Below are 19,784 nucleotides of genomic sequence, written 5' to 3'. Positions count from 1 at the left end.
ACTTGCCTCTTGGGATTATTGTGAGAATTAGATGAGAGGAGACAAGCTGCTCCATGCAGCAGGCTGTTGAGTCCCAACCTGAAAACAGAGACAGGCGCATATCTGAACATTGCCCTTTGAATAAGTTGAACTTCTTGAAACAAACTGGTGATCAATAAGTGCTTTCACTTGAACAGAACTCATTTAATATGAAACAAATTTCAGTGAAAGTAAGAACTCTTGAGTAGAGTTTCCAGAGATCTGAACTGAACATAGAATGCCTAGATTTTTTCTTAATAATTGTTTCTTATCTATTTTTCGTTTATACATGTTTGAATTGTTATTGATTTCTTTTTACATTTATTTTTTAATTTTAATGACAAAGTATAATTGTGTATATTTATGGAGTACAATGGATGTTATGATAATGTACACAATGTAGAATGACTACATCAAGCTGATTAACATATCTATCACCTCATATACTTATTTTTGTGGTGAGAACATTTGAAATTTACTCTATTAGGAATTTTGAAATATGCAATACATTATTATTAACTGGGGTCATCATACTGTGCAGTAGATCTCAAAAACTGATCCCTCTTGTGTAACTGAAACTTGGCAACTTTGACCAACATCTCCTCAACTCCCACCCCAGCCCCAGGTAAACATCACTCTGTTCTCTGCTTCTGAGTTTGACTGTTTTGGACTCCACATATAAGTGAGATTATGAAGTATTTGTCTTTCTGTGACTGGCTTATTTTACTTAGTGTATGTCCTGCAGGCTTGTCCATGTTACTGCATGTGATGGAATTTCCTTCCTTTTTAAGGCTAGACAGTATTCCATTATGCGTATATACCACCTTTTCTCTATCCATTCATCTGTTGATGGACACAGGTTAATTCCATATCTTGGCTATTGTGAATAGTGCTGCAATGAACATGAGAGTGCAGCCATCTCTTCAACATATTGATTTCAATCCCTTTGACTATATGACCAGATGTGGAATTGCTGGATCATATGGTATTTCTATTTTTGTTTTTCTAAGGAAGCTTTATACAGTTTTTCATAATGGCTATACTAACTTCCACCTATAACATGCGAGAGTTCCCCTTTCTCCACATCCTCGCCAAGACTTATCTTTTGTCTTTTTGATAATAGCCATTCTAACAGGTATGATATACTCTCTTATCGTAGTTTTAATTTGCATCTCTCTAATGATTAGCGATTTTTTCATATACCTGTTGGCAATTTTTATACTTCTTATTCTTTGCCCATTTTTAACTTTCTGTTTTGGTATAGATTCACAGGAAGTTGCAAAGATAGTACAGAGAGGTCCTGTGTACCATAGTACCATATCAAAACCAGAAGAATGGTTCTTGGTACAATGTTTGTGTATAAACCTCTGTTGGGTTTGCATTCATAATCATAGCTTGAAGATACCACGTCTACTTGGTTGGCCACAGAAGTAGGTAAAAATTTAACTGCCCCCCAAAATTATCTCTGTAATCTCATTTGAATCACTTTGAAATCTATGAGTCAGGTCATGATCAAAACAGGACTTTTACCAGTCCTCTGAAATTTTTTTTGTAGTTTTTATCAAGCTTGTGGAATGATAAGCCAATTCCAGCCAAAAGTTATTGTGCCAAAGTTAGAATATTTGAAACTAAAACTTAATTTGTAACATTAAAAAATAGAAAATTACTTGAATATTTAGCAATAGTTAGTTTGGTAAATGATTTTTACAAACAGATTGAACTATTATGCAGTCATTTAAAATGACAGTATAGGAAGTCTTTATTGACACAGAAAGATGTTCACAGTGTGTCATTACATGAAAAAGCTTATAAGGCAATATATTCAGTATTTATTGAAAACAATGGAAAGATTATGAACTAACTTGTTAGAACTGTTTTATCAGTTTATTTTCATTTTATTAATATCTTTTTTTCTGTAGTCAGCTATATTGTTTTATAATTTGCATGCAATAACATCTCCTTATTTTAAGTGTGTAGTTCAGTTAGTTTTGAAAAATGTGTGCAGTCATGTAAACACTAGCATAATCAAGATAAAGAACATTTCCATCACCCTCCAGAATTTCCCCTTTCTTACCACCGGCCACGGGCAACTGCCCATCTGCTTTCTGCCACTATATTTTGGGTTTTCTAGAATTTCGCACAAAATGAAATCACACAGTACATAGTCATTGTGTTGCGTTTTTCTTCTTCCTGTCACACAGCAGTTCTGAGCATCATTCGTAGTGTCATGTGTATCAGTAGTCCATTCTTTTTTATTGCTGTGTCATTTGCCATTGTGTAAATATACCACAATCTCTTCATTCATTTCCCAACTGAAAGGCAGTTACCTGTGTCCAGGTGTGACTATTATTTTTAAAAGTTGCTATGAACATTTGTATATAAGACTTTGCATACACCTAGAGTAGAACTGCTGGGTTAAATGATAGCTATGCATTTAACTTTATAAGAGCGTGCTACACTGATTTTCAAAGTGGCTGTAACATTCTGCATCCCACCAGCAGTGAGAGTTTCCATTTCCCCACATCCTCTTCAACAATTAGTTTAACACTTTTTTGTGTAGCCATCCTGGCCGTTATGTAATAGCATCACATTATTTTTCACCTGCATTTTCCGAAGGACTAAGGATGTTGAACATTTTCTCAAGTGGTTTATTCTTTATTGTCAATGTTGTATCTTCTATTGGTCACGTGTCTGTTCAAATTTTTGGCCTATTATTTTAAAATCGGATTGTACATCTTATTATTGGCTTTTGGGTGTCATTGACATAGTCTGGATACAAGTCCTTTATGAAATACACTTTCCTTCCAGCCTGAACTTTGACTTTTTAGGGTTTTTAAACAGGGTTTTCAGAATAGGAGTTTGAATTTTGAAAAATCCCAATGTTATCAATTATTGCTGTTATCCATATTTTTGGTCTCATATCTGGTTCATGTTTGCCTAGCCCAAGGTTATAAAGATTTTCTCCTACATTTTCTTCCTGAAATTTAAAATTTTTTTCCTGTAATTTTTTTTACATTTTCTGTTTATGTCTGTGATGCATTGTCAGTTAGTTATCTTTGTGTTTTGTTTGGTTGGTTGGTTTTTGGTTTTGGTTTTTTTGAGACAAAGTCCCTCTCTGTCACCAGGCTGGAGTACAGTGGTGTGATCTCGGCTCACTGAAACCTTCTCCTCCCCATTTCAAGCGATTCTCCTGTCTCAGCCTCCCGAGTAGCTGGGATTACAGGTGTGCACCACTGCACCCGGCCAATTTTTGTACTTTTAGTAGAGACAGGGTTTCATCATGTTAGCCAGTGTGGTCTCAAACTCCTGACATCAATTGATCCAACCGCCTCAGCCTCCCAAAATGCTAGGATTACAGGCATGAGCCACCATGCCTGACCAACTAGTCATCTTTGTATATGGTCTGAGGGTGAGGGTCACTGTGCTTTTTATCCATGTAGATGTTCAATTGTTCCAGTAACATGTACTGAGAAGTCTGTCCTTTCTCCATTAAACTACCTTAGCTTCTTTGTCAAAAATAAATTATATTTGTTTATAGCTGGTCTGTAGTTCCGTTGGTCTGTATCTCTGTCCTTACACTAAATCCCATGGTTTTGATTAGTGTAGTTTTATTATACCTTTTTAAATAATGTATTGTAAGTCTTCCAAGTTTGTACTTTACCAAAATTGTTTTGGCTATTCTACATCTTTTGAATTAGCATGCAATTTTATAATAGGCTTATAAATATGTACAATCAATGCTGTTGGAATTCTGATTGAGGTTTTGTTGAATCTTTAGATCAATTTGAGCACAATTGACCTTGTGACAATAAGTCTTCCAATGTATTGACATGGTATCTCTCTTCATTTATTTAGGTCTTTAAATTATCTTGGTAATATCTGCTAATTTGGTATACAGATATTGTAATACTTTGTTCAATCCATCCTTGAGTATTTCATATTTTATGATACTATTGTAAGCTGTATTATTAATGTAATTTTCATTTCCAGTGTTTATTGATAGTATGTAGAAATACAAATGGTTTTTGCATTTTGATCTTGTATCCTGAGACATTGCTAAACTCACTTTTAAAGTCCAGTAACTCAAAATAGATTCTTTAAGATATATTATGTAGACAATTCTTTTGTCTGTGAAAAAAAGGGAGTTTGGTCAATTTCTTTTCAATCTCCAAGGATGTTATTTCTTTTTTTTCCCTTATCGCACTGGATAGGACCCCAATTACAATGTTAAATAGAAGTGGTGAGATCATATATCCTTGCCTTGCTCCTAATCTTAGAGGAAGGCAATCAACCTTTTACTATTCAAAGAATGTTAACTGTAGGTATTTTGGAAATTTCCTTCTATTTCTAGTCAGCTACATTTCATTGATGTTGAATTTTGTCAAAAATGTTTTCTGCATGTCTTGGATTATTTGCATGTTTTTGTCTTTCAATTTTTAGTCTCTTAATGTGATGAATTATACTCATTATTTGAAGGCTAAAACAAACTTGCATATCTGGGAAAAACTCCACTGAGTCATGCTGACTTCTCCTTTTTATATACTGCTATATTCAATTTGCTAAGATTTTGTTAAGGACTTTTCTGTCTATGTTCATGAGGGATATTGGCTTTCGTAGTTTTCTTAAGATGTTTTTATCTGGTTTTGGTATCAGGATAATGCTAATCTTATAAAATAGATAGTGAAGTGTTCCTTTTTTTCTTCTTTTCTGGAAGGGTTTGTGTAAAAGTGGTGTGGTTTTTTTTGTTGTTGTTGTTGTTGTTTTTTAATGTCGGGTCAGCAGAGACTAGAGTTTTCTTTTTTTAATGTTTTACTATGAATTTAATTTTATCTAAGGTAATGAGATATCTAAATTTTATATTTCTTCTTAAGTGAGCTTTAGTAATTTGTGTCTTTCAAGAAATTCATCCACTTAAATTATCAAATTTATCAGCTTCCAGAGATTTATAGCTTTTCCTTATTAATCTTTTGTATCTATAACATCTGCAGGGATATCCTCCCTGTTGTTTCTGATACTGATGATTTTTTATGTTTTCTGCTGGCGTTTCTTTAAATCAGTCTGGCTAGAGATTTATCAATTTCATTGATTATTTCAAAGAATCCAGGATTTTCTGTTTTTAATTTTCTCTGTTGTTTTATTTCCTTTTCATTGATTTCTGCTCTCTTCTTTATTTTTTCTTCCTTCTGCTTATGTTTGGCTTGTTTTTCTAGTTTCTTATAGCTAGAATTTAGACAACTGAGTTGAGAATTTTCTTGTCTATTTGTTTACTTGTTGTTTGTTATTTAAGTTCTGTTAGATTTTGCTCCACATCTTCTGACACTTCACTGTTAAGTGCATACACATTTAGGGTGATCTGTCTTCTTAATAACTTGATCCATTTGTCATTATAAAATATCTCCCTTTATACCTGATAGTATTTTCTTTTCTGAAGCCTACTTTCAATATTAATATAGTTTATCAGTTTTTTTTTAAATTTATGTTTACATGGTACATTTCTCCCATTTTTTTATTTTAAAAAATAGGGACAAATGTTTTCTTTTTACAGTACATTTTAAAATTTTAGTTATAGTAAGTAAAACTATTTTAGTGTGTGGTTCCACGTGTTTTGACAAATGCACTTTCACGTAGCCTTCACCAGTATCAAGATACAGAACATTTTCATTAACCTCTAAAAGTCCTCATGCTCAGTCGTCACCACCTCCGCATCCCCATCCCCAGCCCCTAGCAAATAGTGATCGCTTTTCTATACCTGCCAGTTTGCCTATTGTAGATATTATATAAATGGAATCATAGAGTATTTCACCTTTAGAGCCCGTTTTTTTAATTACTTAGAATGAAGCATTTGAGATTCACCCATGTTGTTGTTTATATCAATATTTCTTTAATTTTATTATAAGTAGAATCCCATCGTATTGATGCACCACAGTTTATCCATTTATCAGTTGAAAGGTATTTGATTGCTTCCCATTTTGGATGATGATTAATAAAACCTCTGTAAACACTTGTGAGCAAGTTTTTATGTGAACCTAAGTAAACTTCACTTGGTTATTCACGGTAGAGGAATTGCTGTGTCACATGGTAAGCATATGTTTAACTGTGTAAGAAACTACCAAGCTGTTTTCCAAAGGGGCTGTAACATTTTGCATTCTGAGTAGCAATGTATGAGAGTTGCTGTTACAACTCATCCTTGTCAGTACTTGCCAATACTTGTCAGTATTGGCAGGTGTTTTGTTTGTTTGTTTGTTAATTTTAGATATTTTAATAGGTGTATATTACTATAATTTTAACTTGCACTTCCCTAACGATTAATATATGTCCTTTTTAGTGAAATACACATTCCATTTTTTTGTTCATGTAAAAAATTAGGTTGTTTTTTACTGTTGTGTTTTAAGAATTATTTATATATTCTTAAGACATAAAATTGTTATTAGGTATTTTACAAATAGTTTCTCCCAGCCTGCGCATTATCTTTTAATTTATTTAACTGTGTCTTTTGAAGAGCAGAAGTTTTAGATCTTGATAAAGTCGAGTTTATCAGTTTGTTCTTCTATGGCTCATGATTTTTGTGTCCTATCTAAGCAGTTTTTGCCTAACCCAAATTAAATTTGTTTTTGCTGTTTCCTTCTAGTGGTTTTGTAGTTTTAGATTTTACATTCAGAATTATGAATAATTTTGAATTAATGTCCCTGTATGGTTCAAGGTATAAAGAGAAGTTTATTTTTCCTTTTTAAAAAACATATAACTAGGCCGGGCGCAGTGGCTCATGCCTGTAATCCCAGCACTTTGGAAGGCCGACGCTGGTGGATCACGAGGTCTGGAGTTCGAGACCAACCTGGCCAACATGGTGAAACCCCGTCTTTACAAAAACACAAAAATTAGCCAACCATGGTGGCATGTGTCTGTAATCCCAGGTACTCGGGAGGCTGAGGCGGAAGAATCTCTTGAACCCAGGAGGCGGAGGTTGCAGTGAGCTGAGATCGTGCCATTGCACTCCAGCCTGGTGACAGAGTGAGACTCCGTCTCAAATAAATAAATAAATAAACAAATAAATAAATAAATAAATAAAAATTAAAAAAATGACTTTTCAGTTTTTTTCAGAACCATTTGTTGAAAAAAAAATCTTTATTTCATTGAACTGCTTATGCGCCTTTAAAAAATATTTTGCCCATTCAGACGTGAATCTATTTCTGAACTGTTTATTCTCATCCGTTGGTCTATATGTCTATAACTTTGCTGATATCACACTGTCATGATTACTATAAATCTTTCAACTGATTCTTTATTCTTATTTTTCAAAATGGTTTTGACTGTTCTAGTTCTTCTTACTTTCCATATAAATTTAGAATCAGATTATTAAGTTTTACCCAAAAAATCCTGCTGGGATTTTCTTTGTAATTCCATTGACTCTGTAGTTTAGTTTGGAGAAAGATGACATTTTAACAATATCAAGTTTTCCAAACTTTGAACATGGCATGTATCTCAATTTATTTAGGTCTTCTTTGATTTCTTTAATCAGTGTTTTGTAGGTTTCAGCACATAAATTTTGCAAGATTTTGTTGTATCTAAGTTTTTATGTTTTCTTATTGCTTCATGTTTAAAACTGAAACATGCAATTTCATTTCCAAGTTTTAATTGCTAGTATTATACAAATACAATTGATTTTTGTATATTGACCTTGTACTGTCTGACCTTGCTGAACACACTAGTTTCAGGAGTATTTTTATTTATTCTTTGGAATTGCCTAAAGAGGCAGTCATGATCATACTACCTGAGCATAGGGACGGATACTTTTTAAATCAGCTTTATTTTTCTAAAGCAGTTTTAGGTTCACAGCAAAGTTAAGCAGGAGCACAGGGAGTTCAGTTTCCATAACCCCCTTCCCCCACACATGCACAGCCTCTTGCATTATCGATGTCCACCATCAGAGTGGTACCTTTGCTACAACCAATGAACTTACACTAACACATCATTGTCACCCAAAGGCCACAGTTTACATTAGGGTTCACTCTAGTTGTTTATTCTATGGGTCTGGTTAATGTATAATGATACACATCCTCTATTACAGTATCATACAGAGTCATTTCACTGCCCTAAACATCTCAGGTACCCTGCCTGTCCATCCCTCCTTCCCCTCACTCAGTGGCAGCCACTGACCTTGGTACTGTCTTCATAGCTGCCTTTTTCAGAATGTCATCTCGAATGTCATTAGAATCAACAGTATGTGGCCTTTTCAGCTTGGTTTCTTTCACTTAGTAATATGCATTTAAGGTTCCTCCATGTCCTTTCATGGCTTGATAACTTGTTTCTTTTTAGCACTGAGTAGTGTTCCACTGTCTGGATGCACCATCATTTATGTATCCATTCACTTACTGAAGGACATCTTGGTCACCTCCAAGCTTTCGTAATTATTAGTAAAGCTGCAGTAAACATCTGTGTGCAGATTTTTGTGTGTTTTCAACTCATTTGGGAAAATTAAAAGGAGCATGATTGCTGGATCATATGGTGAGAGTATGTTTAGTTTTTGTAGGAAACCACCAAGCTGTCTTCCGCAGTGACTGTGCCACTTGGCATTCCCATCAGCAATGATGAGAGTTCCTGTCGCTCCATGTCGTTGCCAGCATTTGGTGTTGTCAATATTCTGGATTTGGATCATTCTAATCGGTGTGTAGCAATACTTTGTGGTTGTTTTAATTTGCTATTCCCTAATGACATATGGTGTTGAGCATCTTTTCACATATTTATTTGACATGTGTATATCTTCTTTGGTAAGGAATTTGTTCTGGTCTTTTACCCAGTGTTTAATCAGTGTGTTAATTATAGAGATAGTTTTATTTCTCCAGTTCCAAACTGTGTCTGTTTTTGTCCCCCATTCCTCCCCACCTCCCGCACACACTTTTTATATTGAACTGGCTAGGATTTCTAGTATGATGATATAATGTTGATTTTGAGTTGGAGAGGTGAGAGTGAATATCCTTTACTTGTTCTTCAACTTAGGGTGAAAGCACTTAGCCATTCAGTGTTAACTATAGTGTTGCAGGTGTTTGTAGATGCCCCTTGCTTTGTTGAGGAAGTCTCCTTCTAGCCCTACTTTGCTGTGAGATTTTTCTTCTTATTTTAAATTATGAATGGATATTGAATTTTGTCAAATGCTCTATCTGTATCTATAGGAATTCATGTGGTTTTTCTTCTTCAGTCTATTTATATAGAGAATAACTTTGATTGATTTTTGAATGTTGAATCTGTCTTGCATTCCCAGGATAAACCACCCTTGGGTATGATGTATTGTCCATCTTATATGTTGCTGGATTTGATTTGCTAGTATTTTTGACAATTTTTATGTCTGCATTAAAGAGGAATATTGAACCATGTTTTGTTTTGTTTTTTTCACTTTGGAATATCTTTGACTACTTGTTATCAATGAAATGCTGGTCTCAAAATGAGTTGGAAAATGTTTCAGTCTCCTCCACTTTTGTGGAAGAGTTTTGTAGAATTGTGTTATGTCTTCTTTAAATGTTTGATGGAATTCAGTAGTGAAGCCATTTGAGCACAGAATTTTCTTTGTTGGAAAGTTTTTAACTTTGAATTCAATTTCATTTATAGATTTGGGATTTCAGATTACTTCTTTTAAAGTGTCTTTCAAATAATTTCCCCTTTCGTCTACATTTTCTAACTTGTGGAAATAAAGTTGTAGACTGCATTCCCTTTTTTTCCCCCTGTAATGACTGTAGAGGTCTTTGGTAATGTGGTTGAGGACCCTCTTCCAATACTGATAATTTGTGTCATTGAGTCATTTTCCTCCTCTTTGTCTCCCTTCTCTCTCCCTTCTCTCTCTCTCTCACTCTCTCCTTTCTCTCTCTCTCTCTCTCCCTTCTCTCTCTCTCTCTCCCCCTCTCTCCTCCTTTCTCCCCCCCCATCAGTGTGACTAGAAGTTTTTCACTTTTATTAATCTTTTAATGGATCAACATTTGCTTTTATTGATTTTTCTCTATTGTTTTCTGTTTATATTTATAATTTCTTTCCTTCTGCTCATTTAATATAGTCTCCTTTTCTAGTTTGCTATATGAAAATGTTGGGTTATTGATTTAAGACCTTTCTTCTGTTATAAATGGGCATTTAATGACCATTGTTTCCCTCTAAGCACTGCTTCAGCTGCATCCAATGATTTTGGATTTGTTTCCTTTAACATTCAGCTCAAATTTTTCTTCTGCTTCTTATTTGACCCATGGGTCATTTTATGAATCATTTAACTTCCAACCATTTGAGAATTTTCCAGAAATATTTCTGTTTCAGGAAACATACTTCGTATGAATTCAATTTTTTGAAATTTATAACAGTTTGTTTTTGTCTCTCTTGGGTATGTTGTGTGTGCTCTTGAGAAGAACATGTACTCTGATATTCTCAGACAGAGTTGTGTAAATGTCGATTGGGCCAGCTTTGTTGATTGTGTTGTTCAGGTCTTCTGCATCCTGACTTATTTTCTGTTTATTTGTTCTATTGATTACTGAGACAGAACCTTTAGTCTCCAACTAGAATTTTTCATGTAACTATTTTCTCCTTCAATTCTATCAGTTTTTGTTCATTTTCATATATTTTGAAGGCTTGTTAAGTACATACATTTAAATTGTTATACCTTCTTGTTGAATTAACACGCTGATTACTATTTCTCCCTTTGTATCTGTTTGAAATCTATTTATATTGGTACAGAAACTGTAGTTTTCTTTTGATTAGTGTGTGCATGGCATATTTTTTCTGTCCTTTTACTTGTAACATACATATCTATCTCTCTATATTTAAAGTGGGTTTCTTATAAACAGCACTTAGTTGAGCCTTGCTTTTTTGTCTAATCTAAACATCATCGTCTTTTAATTGGTTTGTTTAGGCCGTTTCCTTTTAATGTAATTATTGATATGGTTGGGTTAAAATCTATCATCTGACTCATTGTTTTCTATTTGTTTTGCCCTTTGTTTACTCCGTTTCTCATTTCCATTTTGGTTTCAATTTTACTGTTTTGTTTTGTGCTTATCCCTATCAGTGCTCTACAAGTTTCTCAGATCTGTTGTTTATTTCATTATTTTTGAAAAATTCTCATCCATTATCCCTTCAAACACTTCCTATGCCCTGTTCACTCTGTCTTCTTCTAGGATTCAAATCCCAAGTATTTCAGCCTGTTGGTGCTGTGCTACATTATTCTGTTTCCATTCTTCATAAGCCGTGTCTTTCAGTGTGACTTGACTGACTTGTTGGGGTGTTAGGGTGCAGAGACTGTGTTGGGTCTGCTAATGAGCCATCTAATGACCCTTCATCTCTGTTACTATTTTAAATTTCTATCTTTTCTTTTTGATTCTTTACTATATTTTTCATCTGTGTTTAAAATTTACCCTTTTCCTAGTGCTTTAAATATACTAACGCTATTTTTAGAAATTCTTACCCAACAGTAAAACACCTGGGTCATAGCTGGATCTAATTCTGTGCTTTGTTTCCTGTCATATTTTCTTGCTTTTCTCATCTCATACTTTTTGTTGGAAACCTGGACCACATGTGTGGGACACAGAAGCTAAGGCGTGTGGTGTTTATGCCTCAGGATGGATGGGACTCTTGTGAGGCCTCTGTGCGGGGCTTGGATGCATTGGGGTCTTAGTTGAGACGGGTTTGTTTTCAGTTTTGTTTCTGTTGTTGCTATGCAGCCCTTATGCCTGATGGACTTCAGTCTTGCTAGTGCTTCCTTGGGCTTAGTGTGGCAACTGGTTGCCTGAGGGCTTTCCCTCTGAGCCTGACCCTCAGGCCCGGGTCTGTGCACTCCCTCCCCACAGTGGTAGTCGGAAGTTGCCTTTGATCCAGCGCTGGGTGGCCTGGTGGCTGTAGCTGGGCTGTCCGCTCTGCTCTCCCTCCTCACTCAGCCTCACACTCAGGCAGGCCTGAGGCTCTTTCAGTAATCCCACCCATGGCAACTGAACCCCTGGAACTGTGTGTGAGTCAGGTTCCTGCCTGTCTCCCTGCTGCAGGGGATCTGTAGGAGTCAGGACTCTGCTTGCTTTCCTTTCCTCCATGGCCTCTTTTCCCCCCTTTTTCTCCCAGCTGCAATAGCTCTTCCCTGCACCCTGAGGTCCTTGGGGTTAGCTTCACTTTGCAGTGGTTCTGGAGTCTTACCCCACTCATAACAATCTCAGCATTCAACCAAATATGCAAGTGTTCCCCACTCTAGGTACCTGAGGTGCTCTTCTCTCTTTGTGCAGCTCACTCCTTTCTGGACCACCAATCCTGGCAGCCTCAGTCTCCCACGTCTGATTTGTGTCTCTGGAGTTCAGTGAGACACTGGGTTCTGTGGGAGCCACTGTCTCTGCCCTGAGTCTGGAAGGCTGCCTCTGGGTAAGGGGGGATCTGAGGGTCACTGCCCTTGCTAGCCTCTCGTAGGTGTTTCAGTTCAGCACACCACTCGCTCCATACATTTTGTTCAGTTTTCTAGCTGTTGATGGCAGAAGGGCATTACCACAGCAGTTAATCTTTCAAGAGTGAAGACAGAAGAAACAGATGCATGTTCTCTTTATATATAAAAGTAAATAGTTGAAAAACAAAAATCTGCAAATCTAACCTTAGTCTGCCTTCCTGAAAACACTTCCAGACTCCCCAGAGTCCAAGTTGCTAGAGGAGCATGGGAGCCTCTGCACTGCCAGAAGCTCCTGTTCTAAGCTTTGGTGGTGCAACCACGCCCCCACCCTTCATGCCAGGTGCGACTCACTCATGCCGTCCAAGTTCCTCAGTGACCTGGGCCACCTTCTCTCTCCTTAGCCTTGCCAATTCCCACTCACTCCTTGGGTTTCCTCCAAGAAGTCTTCCCTGACTCCTGCTGGTCCTGCAGCTTCTGGGTTGGTCAGGGGCCCCTCTCTGGTGGTCTGATACTGTCCTCTGCATGTCCTTTCACTGCACTTGATATGTTGTGAAACCTGTCTGATTATGTAGCTGCCCTCCTCACTAGACTGTGTTCTTTGAGTATAGATCTGTGGTTTGTTAATCTTTAGATCCAAAATGCCTAGTATAGTATCTAGTTGTATTAGTTAGGGCAGTGCCACATAATGTAACAAATACCCCCAAACACAGGAAGCTTAACACAATGAAACTTTATTTTTATCTCGATTAACAGACAGTTGAGTGTGTTCCTGGTCATCAGAAGAGTGGAGTCTTTTCCATGCCATTCTGCCGTCCAGGGACCCAGACTGACGAGGACTCCTCTACCTTCAGCTCCCAGTTTCCAGCGTCGCCCAAGAGGCCACATGCAGCCTTTAGGATAGAAAGTGGAGCCCTCTGCAAGGAGGTTTTCATGGCACAGGCCTGGGAGAAGCATAGACCACTCTGCAGTATTCCATTCCCAAGAACCGGTGCACATGTTGGAAGTGAGGTGAAAGGCAGTTGAGAAATGTGTAGGGCTCAGTGTCCCAGGGGGCAGCCACCTCCGCAGGACAGGCGTGGGAGGGGGAGTGCGTCGTGGCACCAGCTGGGTTCTCCTCTCCACCACACAGCACAGAGTGGGCACTCAGTGCATTGCTTCATGAATGAAGCCCATTTCATTTCAGCGTTGTGACTCTGGGCGAGTTTCTTAAATATTTTCACATGCTGAAGCAACTGCAATTCTGGGGTCATTTGTGGAATACTATAATGTATTTAACGATGTAATTTTTCACTAAAATTATGTTATAATCATAATCAGTTTTTTATTTTTAATTTTATTTTTTTCTGAAAAACTGATTCAAGTTTAATACATTAAAATCGTGTAATACTTTTATATTGCATTTGCCATTTCTGAACAATACAAAGTAGAGGCAAATAGTGACACTTCATGAAAATGTTGATTCCCCATTCCTTTCCCTAAGACCTAGCCCTCTCTCAAATATTCCCTCCCACCCCTTACAGAACTCTATCCATAATAAAACACTTAGATACATCATAAATAGTAAATCATGAAAAAAACAGCAATAATTGTTTCTTTTCTTCTTGTATAAAAGAACATGGCAACAAAGACAGGCAGCCAGAAACTGACTGGGGGTGTCTGATATAGACAGTTATTTGGGGTATGGGCTAACCTACTATCAAGGTGGGGTGGGATGGAGAAGGGATAGAACAGGAATTCAACAATCTGTCTGATACCAGGCCCCCTTCCTCCCCTAACAAGAGTGGAAGGATCAGATGGGAACTCTTGTAGAGGGGAAGAGAGGGCACATGCAGCTCCCATTTCCAACTTCCCTGCATGAAGACAGGGGGTAGGACATATGGCACAGCAATGACTTCACTGAGGCAAGAATCTGCTGTTTCCTCATGAGTTGAAGAAAATATCTGTGGCAGGGCATGGTGGCTCATGCCTGTAATTCCAGCACTTTGGGAGGCCAAGGCAGGCGGATCACAAGGTCAGGAGTTTGAGACCAGCCTAGCTAACATAGTGAAACCCCATCTCTACTAAAAATAGAAAAAATTAGCTGGGCATGGTGGCAGGCACCTGTAATCCCAGCACTTGGGAGGCTGAGGCAGAAGAATCACTTGAATCCAGGAGGTGGAGGTTGCAGTGAGCCAAGATCGCACCACTGGACTCCAGCCCAGGCGACACTGTGAGACTCTGTTTCAAAAATAAAATCAAATAAAACAAAATATTGGCTAACCTCATAGATACGGACTGCCTGTTAAACAGAGGTGTCTCCACCTTAGCTCCACAAGCAGGAGAGCACTGTTGGAAAAGACAGGAAGAGCAAAGAAATCGCCTCTGGAGAATGATCTAAAATTCATTTGATAAGTCTTCGTATTTACAAAAACAACCAGAATATGTTTCAAATTGCAATAATCATCATCAGAGCCTGGCAGTGAGTAGGACTCTGCCTAGGAAGGGCTATGATCTCCCAGCCCATGGCTGCCCCATGTTTTAACAAAGGGGTAAAGATTATCCCATGTCCCACTCGCTCCATTCCTTCAGCCTTAAGAAATTCATCAAGAAAGGAAGAGTTTAAAGAGGAGCTGTCCTGGCAGAGCAATCACCACACTTCTCTTCACAAACACCATCTCTCTTCGGAGGGAATCCTATGACTAGGCATCTCGTCAACACTTTTGGAGTTTTGATCTGAAACTGACTTGAAATTGTGTGCTGTGCGCTTTTTCCTTTATTCAGGATAAAAAGAAGAAGAAGAAAGTTGGGAGGTGGTTAAACACCCTTATCCCCTCAAAGCCTTTACAGAGATTACAGGGATCTTCTTCCAGGGATCAGAGAGAAAGAACTGAGGTGGGGATAATGTGCTAGCAAGTCTGTCCTGAGGAAATTATGAGTCCAGCTCCTGGTGAAAGACAAGTGGAAAGAAAACTGCCAACTTCAGCCATCCCATTTCCAGCATGAAGAATGGGGGTCTTCATGCAAGTTTCAATTGTGAAAGCCAAGATTAGCCCATTGAAAATCCATCCACCCAATTCTGGAGTGCAGGGGTTGCTGCAGTCCTCAACTGTCTGAGGCACTAATGCCCATTCATGAGGAAGGGGAAGGAGATGAGGTTCTTCTTCAGGAAGAAGATGGAGAGCTCCCCCCGTTTCCATTACATTCCTTTTTGATGGCCAAGTAGAAGAAAACTCAGCATTGCTGGGGCAAGGACTGACATCTTGGGATCACAGAGATGGCAGAATCTTGTTTCAGGTCTTCTGAGGCTTTGTGCTCAATGGGTGAACTCTTACTCTGCAATGTCAAGTTTTTCCAAGGTTGTACTTGTAGTTAAAATTTGCAAAGTCTCTCCAACTACAGGTGAGAAACTGGGGTCAGGAATAGGTGTGCCCTCACTGATTTCCTCCAATGGTGGAGTCTGAGGTAAAACATTAGGACAACCAAGGTGAACACCTGGCTCCTCTTCCGCCTTTGTTGTGGCTTGTGCCTTGTGTTCCCCTGAGACCGATGGCTGGTAAGTAATGCAGGGGTTGTCACTGGAGCTTGCTCACCCAGAGAAAAATGAGCCAGACTGAAACTTTTCGGAAGGAGAAGGCTTCAAGGGGATCTTCTTCCTTTTTTGAGACAGGGTCTAACTCTGTTGCCCAGGCTGGAGTGCAGTGGCACAATCTTGGCTCACTGCAACCTCCGCCTCCCAGGCTCAAGTGATTCTCCTGCCTGAGCCTACCAAGTAGCTGAGATTACAGGCATGCACCACTACCACCCAGCTAATTTCTGTGTTTTTAGTAGAGATGGGGTTTCACCATGTTGGCCAAGCTGGTCTCAAACTCCTGACCTCAGGTGATCCATCTGCCTTGGCCTCCCAAAGTCCTGGGATTACAGGCATGAACCACCACGCCTGGCCTGGATCTTCTTAAATGCTGTGTTGCACACGAAGCACTGGAACCGTTCAGTGTAGAAGCCTGGGCGATGCACTGAGACAGTGTCCCCATCATGTACCAGGGCTTTCCGAGAGTGCTCCAGCTTCTTAACAAACCTGTAAGACTGTAGAATGTCAGTGATGCCAATACAAAGCAGGATCCTTTCCCCTCTACTCTCCTGGGCAGGGATGCCACCCGTATGGTCATCGGTCTCCATGGGGCTGCCCCATCAAGCCTCTCCCTGGATGGATTCCATGGCTGTGGAATACAGAGCCTTCTGGGGGGCTGGTCTTCAAGTGTCAACTGAGCATTGTGCTTCACTGCTTCAGGGCTTTCGTGCATGATCTATGTTGTGGATTGACATCAAAAGGCTATAGTCCATTATCTCGAAGTCACGCTGCAGGGTCTTACAGAAAGCATTGTACATGTCAGCCTCCAAAAAAAAAAAAAGGACCATCGGGATGTTTTGTAAGAAGTCTAGGTTTTTAAATGTGGGAAGAGGCTTCTCTCACTCTTTCTGGGAAGCCTGCTTTTTGTAGGTTGAACCCTTGAAGTAAAATTTGATACGCATTTTGACCAGTCTTAGTAAGAGATTCTTCATCACCACAATCTGAATGTTCTTGCCACCTGCCTGCACACAGCACAGTCCATAGAATTTAGGCAGAAAAGTCCAAGGGTTCTTGTTGAGGTGGATGTGGTATCCTGGAAGCAGCTTCTGCAGAAACTCCACCTCTTTATGTTGGACTGTTTTAATAATGAATTCATCGTGGCTGGACACATAACAGGGAACCATCAGCTCCAGAGCTACTGAGTTCAATCAGTGGCTCACTGCAGAGGGAGTACAAGCCATCATCAGGGCGGATACCAAATAGCTCCTGAAAGTAGCGGAAGGCAACAGGTGCATAGGTCTTGAAAGGAAAGTCACTGCTGTGATGAGCAGGGGTCAGGTCGCTCCCTTCACTGGGGAAGAAGAGACTCTCCACCATGCAGAAATCTTGCATGAGGACATCACGCTGGGGTGTGGGACCCAGGCTCCCCACAGTGAGTAATGCCCAATCCCATGGCACATTTCAAGGCTGATGCGGTTGTCTTTCTACAGGTTGTCTCTCCTGAGGAATCAACACCTCAATGGCCTATTTCCTTGATGGGCATGCCTGAGACACAAGGCACCTCAGACGCAATGAGTCTCTTGATTCCAGATGCTGAGGACGAGGTACAGGAAGCGACCCCAGGATCAAAGGATGAAAAACAGACCGCAGAGGAAGCCCTGAGGAGGCCGACGCCATCTTGGCAGCCCCTCCCCTCGGCGGCCTGGCCTCTTCCGATCCGGCTTTTCCTCTGCTCCAGTGGAATCTTCCTTCCCCAAGCGCCTTCACAGAACCCGCGTCTGCGCCACCTGCCGGCCCGGCGGACCCCCCGCAGACGCGTGGAGCCGGCTCTGGACCAGCTCAGGCCCGCCCCATTCGCCGGGCCTGGGGAGAACTCCTGCCTCAAGTCCAGCCGCGAGTTTACCCGCTCTCCACAGGGGGCACTTTCCCCTTTCACAAAAGACTAAGCTCCCGGGAACAAGCCACACCTGGAAAACAAACGGGGCATGAAGAGCCCCAGCAGAGCGAACGCCCTGCTCCGTCCTCCTGGATGACCTGTTTATGCCCAACCCGGTCGCTCCACTCCAGTGGCCCAGAAAAATCCGAGCACTGCTGTAATAGATTTTATTATGAAATTACAATCATGAGCCTAGATATCCACTAAAAAGCAATCAAATCAAACATAATTAGTCAATCTAATTAATTTAAATTAATGTTTATTCACTCATTCACTGTTCATCTGCTCACACTTGCTCACACACTGGTAATAGCAAGCGCCAAAGGCTTAAGAAAAAATAGTGAGAGAAAAATAAAATTGAGATGCAATATGCAAATCACTTGCTGACTATGTGTTCAAAGAGACAGACAATCACTGCTCAGAGTCGCCGATGTTCTGGGCAGAGAGCCGATGTTCCCTAGGACCACAGCTGAAAAATCACTCGTTTTGTGGAAAGTTGCGTCCTAGGAATTGGGGTACGAGACTGGACATTTTTAAAGGGGAGAAAAATAGAAAGTACCCAGCACAGCCAGTGATATTTGAGGAGCACAGGCATGAGCGAGGTGCCTCGGGACAAGGCCATGAGCCGAGGGCGCTCCTGGAGACTCGGTGCTGGCCTAAGGTTCTGGCCAAGTGCACAGATCCTCACCTCTAGCTCTGCCTGAGCCTCTGTCCTGAGCCTCCGTCTTCAGTCAGTAACTGCCTCCTGGCCGTTTCCACCTGCATGTCCGGTCATGATTCAAACACTAAAGCTCATCCCGAAGCAGCGCACCCTCCGAACACCCCATTTCAGGAAACAGTGCTACAACCTTCCGTCCTGTTGGTCAGGCTGTTCCCATCCCTTCCCTGATTACCCAGGCGCAGACACCTCACTCTGACAACTCTTCTTAGTTAATAACTCTAGTCAGTCTCTTTCATTCCCATTCTTTCAGTCATCAATGTAGTCTTTGTCCCTAATCCCGCCACTCAAACGTGTGTGACAGGATCTCCTGCTTGGGTCTTCCCTCTAATCAATTCTATATGCTCCCATCATAGTCGCAGAATGCACAGTAACAAATTGAAGATACTGAGATACCTGCTTCACTGCATATAATTCATTGTTTCCCAAAATTTTAAATCTATGGGTCCTCCCTTCTTTTTTTGGTGGACACTTACTACTAACTCAATGAACAAGTGTTTTACAGAACACCCTATAGGGAATGTTTTCATAGCACAAAGTCCACACCCTTTTGTTTGACATTGAAGGCTTTCTGCAAACCTCCTGTATCTCCTGCTCCAATGTTATCTCTCATTATTCCCTTTTACTTATGTTCCTTGAATGTGCTATGTATAGCCTCCATGTGTGTTTCTGTGTCCTCCATGACCAAGGAATATCATCTCTATGTTTCTGGGGTTACTTAATGCTCCGTCTTAACTCAAAGGCCTGGTCCTCTTCACTTCATCCTTAACAGGACCCCTGACAGCTCAATCACCCAGGAAATGTCTTTCTGCTGATTCATGTGTCACTCAATGTCGGGGCCACTCATGGCACTTTGGAGAACTTCTACTGGTAGAGATTATTTTGTCTCATCAGGGGCTGGTAGCTCTTCCTCAGTAACTCAGCCTAACGTCTGCTCTTGCTGGGGCTGCAGACATCTCAAAGATTCTATCATATCTTCCATCTGTCCCACTGTGCAATCTGCCCCTCTTCTGTGGAGGCCCTTGGCAGGTCCACCGTGTTCTAGCTCAGCTCCTATTTGTACCCTGCCCAGGATATGGAATATTTCTGGTTTCTTTCATAGCATGCCACACAGGAGCTGTGGGAAGCTTAAGACTAATGATTTTCTCTCTTTGCCCAATCACTATCTTTATTCTGTTAG

At 40.0% G+C, this 19,784-nt stretch overlaps 1 pseudogene; it reads right to left on the bottom strand.

The window, feature by feature from the left end:
• Positions 1 to 15,695: 15,695 nt before the first annotated feature.
• On the bottom strand, positions 15,696 to 17,627 carry LOC112621256 (annotated as a pseudogene).
• Between the last annotated feature and the right edge of the window lie 2,157 nt (positions 17,628 to 19,784).

This window comes from Theropithecus gelada, chromosome 3 (genome assembly GCF_003255815.1).
Source record: "Theropithecus gelada isolate Dixy chromosome 3, Tgel_1.0, whole genome shotgun sequence".
NCBI lineage: Eukaryota > Metazoa > Chordata > Mammalia > Primates > Cercopithecidae > Theropithecus > Theropithecus gelada.
This window is presented reverse-complemented; position numbering and strand designations above follow the sequence as displayed.